The following is a 5,923-nucleotide window of genomic DNA, read 5'->3' on the forward strand; positions in this document are numbered from 1 at the left end:
TTCGTGAACATCGAATTTTTTAGCAGTTTGCCGAAAAAAATGATGCAATTTTCAAGAAATAACCCGAGAGTATCGAATTTTGCAGCAGCTTTTTACGAAACGTCTGCTCAGCTGTCGGCATAAATCATAATGCACATTTGTAAATGATATAGTAGGTAGAGAAAGAATGCGACGGTTTTATCGTTCCTCCTCATTGAAGTGAATTATTTGAAATATTTAATTGTAATGAAACGTGCTGACATCCGTGTGAGGAAGTTTTTGCCAATAAATCGATTTTTTTCTTCGACTGTATTTATTCTATTCATGCAAAAAAAATAAAGAAGCCCTTACTCTGCACCACCTTACGTGATGCGTCCCTAAGAAAATATTGAGACTTATATGTATAGTATGTATATACGAGTGAGATATTGGAAAATGAGATCGAAATGGTGCGGGGGCTAACGTACTGGCTTCCCACCCAGAGGGCCTGGGTTCAAATCCCGGCGGTGTTGAATAATTTTCAGAGGTATCTCGATCCCTACTTGAGGTGATTTGTGGAGGGCACTTTGAGTGAGTACGCCGTCCGTCGGATGGGACGTTAAGCTGCGGACCCCTTGGCGCCTTTCGTAAAAAGTAGGCTAATGCCGACGCCGGGTTTCTCTCCACCCTTCATCCTTTCCTATCCATCCCCAATGGCGCAAATGACCTCAGCTGTCGGTCGCCTCCCCTCAAAAACTACTACGACATTGGAAAAGATCAAAACGACAAACGATTTTAGATTGAAATTGGCAAATCCTACCTTTCCAGAAGAAAAAATAAAAAAAAACACAAACGAAATACACTTCCGAACTTAAACAGGTTTTTTCCCATGTAACAAATTTAATTTTCCCTCGATCGATACGTCGCATTACAGACAAGAAAGTGTTCCTTTCCACACGTCCGATTGTTCTGTTGACGTAACCTACTGTATCACATATCGCTAGCGGATTTCTGAAGCTTCGTGAGGGTGAGTGATTGATTGAATCGCGATAGACTCTCATTCCATTTCCTCCGCTACAGAAGGACGTGCTGTGTGTCTGGGTGAGATTAGTTTTACTATATGACGTCGATAGAAATGCCGAGATAGCGATAATAATCGGCTCGTACATTGACCAATATCGAACATCACGAACGGTAAATCGTGAAAATTGATGATACGATGTTATGCCATCGGGATAGCATAATTCACTGGAAAAACGAACTGGTCGATGTGTACCAAAATATCGACGGTGGTCGACATTTCGCACAGCCCTATTCCGATGGAACAATTAAGGAAGGCGGCGGAGTATGAAAGACTCTTAATTAGACGAAAGTGATTTTACGGTAAAATCCATGGCCGACAAACTTAAGTTTATCATGTTGGGTTGAAGAATTCGCGGCTTTCGAATTTTTGCAGCGTACATACTCCGTATATCTCGTCCGCAGGCTGCGAAACCCGAGGAAAGATAATTGGAACTGTTTCCCCAATAGGATAATCGTCAAGCGAGCTTTTTCCGCGATACGCAAAACAAGTTTTTCTCCTTTCAGTTAATTATTCACTGCGGTGACTTCGCTAGTATTAACTTATGCCAATGGAACTTGGTTTCACCCCACTTAAAAACTTCTTCAAAACCTCTTGGTCAATCAAGATTGCATTTCGACGTTGGGTGAAATCACTTCACAAAAGCGACACCATCCCCTCATGATACTTGATGTTTACGTATTGAGTAATATTTATATTGAAATTTAATATGGTTGTACCATTTATCAAAATGAATAAAGTATGTTATTACTATTAATAAATCAACGTTTGCCCTTACACTTCCTCAAGTCATACTTTTAGAAAACCAAACTGCTAGTTGGAATGCCTTGTCTCGTAACCTAGCTGGAGAATTTCTATGCTTAAATGTACTTCTTTCCTACCTATAATGCTCTTGTTCTCAACTATTCAAAGATGAAATTTGATTGATTGCCGCAGCATGATCTTTTACTGATATTCCTCGGGAACTTATCCCAAAATTACAAAGATTACTTAATTCCTTTGTAAGATATGTTCCACACCTCAGGATGGATGCCCATGCATCTCCACACCTGCTTAGCTAAGGTTGGCTGAAAATGCACCAAGGAAAAAAACGACTAATAGATGATTGAATTTTGACTCCATTTTGCAATAGTATTCAGAAGTGCCACTTTGAAACATTTAAGACTAGATCAGCTGTTAACCATGTAAGGTTTCCCACAATGGCCTGCTGTCTTCCCACTATCCAGTACTCTGGATCAATTTATATTAAAAGATCTTTAATGTTTCAATCCCTAAGCAAAGAAATTCCTTCTCCTACTATCTTAAAAAATTGGGTTCTTTAAACATATTTAAATTGTTTTACGCCCCTACTTGATACTACATTTCAATAATATCCCACCTGTGATTTCTGCTATCCTTTGAATGCCATATGCTAAATGTTAATGCCTTGTAATACCTAGTCCACCAGTACTTTTATATCACATATCAGCTGGCGCATAGTACCATGTAATTGCTCAATGGGTAATACTCAAAGAGCATAATAAATGCTGATTATATTCTACACCAACACAGCAAGTATATCGATACAACTACCCCGTAAACAAAAGAATATTGTCAAGGAAGAAGATCCTAAGGCCAATAAAAATAATTACGAAGAACTCCTATACCGGTATTTCGGTCACCAGGTGACCATCAACGGGTCACCAGGTGACCATCATCTTTGTCGCTAACATCTTCCTACATTACTTTGAAAAAGACTGTAGACACGCGTTTGACTATTTCCCCAACACTTGGCTTAGATATGTAGACGACATTTTTGCCATTTTTGACACCAGCAAGTTTGACATAAATGACTTTTTGGACCGGCTGAACAAAAAACACGATTCCATAAAATTCACCTTTGAAGTCGAGCAACATAACTCACTGCCTTTCTTGGACATACTAGTAATTAGAAACCAAGAGGGCTTAGAGTTTGACATTTTTAGAAAACAGACCCACGCCGACAACTACATCAAAGCAGATTCACACCAAAGATTTACACCAACCCTTTCAACAAAAAATGGCAGCTTTTAATTTTCTCATACACAGACTACTGACGACACCACTCAACAAACAACGCTATTTCAAAGAGTTGGAAAACATCAAACAAATAGCCATTAACAACGGATACACACCCCAAATTATAGACAAATTAGTTAGAAACAAAAAAAGAAAACTTGCTAATAAACATACTACACTCCTACCACAACGGGAAGACAACAATAATAAATTTATCGCATTACCTTTCTACCCCACATTAACCCGAGGCCTTGATAAGGTCTTTAAACAAATTGGCACCAAGGTCACTTACTCGAACCGTAACACTCTTCTTACGTGTTTAGGGAACCCGGAAGACATAACACCACAGTTAGACAAATCAGGTATTTACGAAATTGCTTGCTCACACTGCCAACTCTCCTACATTGGACAGACCAAACGTAATCCCAAAATCAGATTCAAGGAACACATAGCACACTTTAAGAACGGACGTTTCGATAGATCAGCGGTCGCCAAACACATTTTTGAAACGGAACACTCTATCACTCCTAACGACTTAACATTATTAAAACCGATACAACACTGTAAACTCGATGCCTGTGAGAGTTTACACATTCACTTAAACAAGAATAAACTTATGAACAATGAACCAGGCATCATCAACAGTTCACTTTTTAACTTTGTTAGTCATTTCAGAAACAGGCAGCCCCCTCCTAATAGCCACCACTCTTCCCACGTGACCTCAACAAACTCCCCCCACCTACCGACCATCACTTAACCCCTCCCCCCTTCCCCTCCAGGTATATATACCTCACCCCCCCCCCCCGACCTGAACACCCACTTAACTTTGGACAGTGCCTGGTGCACATTCTTCCTCCAAGTTCAAGTGCCCTATTTGATTTTCCCCGTTGATGGTCACCTGGTGACCGAAATACCGGTATAGGAGTTCTTCGTAATTATTTTTATTGGCCTTAGGATCTTCTTCCTGGAGATTATTTCTTTAACAGCCAATAGCTCCACATCCTCCATTTTAAAAGAATATTGAAATAAAGACGATTACACAGAAAAAGGAAGTTTTCCTTATTTACTCAAAGCCATGAGTCAGCTGATTTCAAATGGAGGGATGGGCGGCGAGATTCCAACGAACTTTAGTAGATGATGACCTAATTGTTAACTTATAGGAGTCACCCACTGTTGTGCATCTAAATGCAAAAATTTCATTGTCTGGAATATCATTCACCTCAACCGGGATCATTGGTAAGGTGCTTTTCCCTCTCAATCCTGATGAGTTTCTGCATCGATACATAACTGGGGACATAATATGGATACATCACAATGTATGTCTACTCCAAGAGAAAAGCGACAGTGGGTTTTCGAAAGAAGTCAAAGACTGTGAAATCAGCTGACAAGGTGATGACCATGGTTTTTTGGGATACACGTGGAATCATCTCCATCAATTACTTGCACAAAGAACAAATGATAAATGTAGTCTTACAGGTATGCGGAGTTATTGCATTGGTTGAGCGAAGAAATGAAGAAAAAAACATCCTTGTTTGGCAAAGAAATGAATTCTTCTCCATCAAGACAATGCATATGTTCACGCCTGCAATTTCATCATCAAAAATTAAGTTATTATATAACTATTTTCACCAGATTTGACCCCCCAGGGACTTTTATTAATTTCCAAACTTAAAAAAATTGCACAGAAGAAAATGATTAACCTCAAAGAAGGTCATCACCAAGAGAAATACCTGTTTTATGAGGTCCTTCCGAAATCCTACTTTTTGGATGGTTAAAAAAAGTTAAAAAGAAACCCTAAGAAAATTGTATCAAGCTAAAAGGAGAAAAATGTTGAAAAATAAAAAAATACTCAAAATAATGTTTCCCTATTTTTTCCTAAGAACTTATTGAACGACCCACGGAACTCCAGTTATTCCCATAACTCTCGCTCATGTCCATATTCATTTTTTTCTGTACCAAATTCAGTGCCCACCCATTGCACTGTATAATCATAAAATATGCTGATTGCTTGCAATTCCAGTAACGTCATCATCCAGTTCAACAATTCAGTGATTTGCCGAACTGAAGGCTATGCAAAATTTCCTTTTTCGGTAAAGTATGGAGAAGTCAAGAGGTCCCAGGAAGGTGCAAGCTAATTTTCATACAGATGGAATATAGGAAGCATGTCCCCTGAAAAAACTGTTACCCCTTTGTGGTGAAAGAAGCAAAGGATACTTACTTCTAGATTCAATAGACCACAAACACTTTTCATCCGTACTGATCACGGTTACATATTTCATGATTCAGAAAGGAAGGGGACAGGTAAGACTCCACGCCATTTTCAATATTTTTCTTAAGTCTGCTTCCTGGCAGGAAAAAAAGAAGAGTTTGGTGCCTGAAATTTGGACATTGGAATATTTTCCATCTGTAAATTTCACCTCTGGCCAAGAATCAACACCATGAACTAGACAGGTAGCTTATTGCAATAGTCATCTAGATTGCCTCATAGTACCTCTTTTCTAAATGACTCCATTGCATGCACTGTAATAATAATTGACATTCCTATCAGTTATTTTCATTAGGATTCAGTTACACCAAATTAAATCTTGATTCATCAACTTTGCAAACAGCTTAACAGAATGAAGTACAAAAAAACTGGGCAATGCAATCAATTTTTCACTTTTCTGAAATAAATATGAATTTCATTAACTGAAAACAGAACAGGATTTCCTTCCAAATATTTAACCTCTTAACAAAAACATCAGCTGGCACTCTAAAACTTAATACAGCATAGAGAGACACGATTTGAGTTTTAAAAGTGTCCTTTAAGGGGAAAAATATTGCATGAAAAAAAAATTCTGTAAAAAA

Source organism: Hetaerina americana, unplaced genomic scaffold, assembly GCF_022747635.1.
Source record: "Hetaerina americana unplaced genomic scaffold, ioHetAmer1.1.p SCAF_1, whole genome shotgun sequence".
NCBI classification, from domain to species: domain Eukaryota; kingdom Metazoa; phylum Arthropoda; class Insecta; order Odonata; family Calopterygidae; genus Hetaerina; species Hetaerina americana.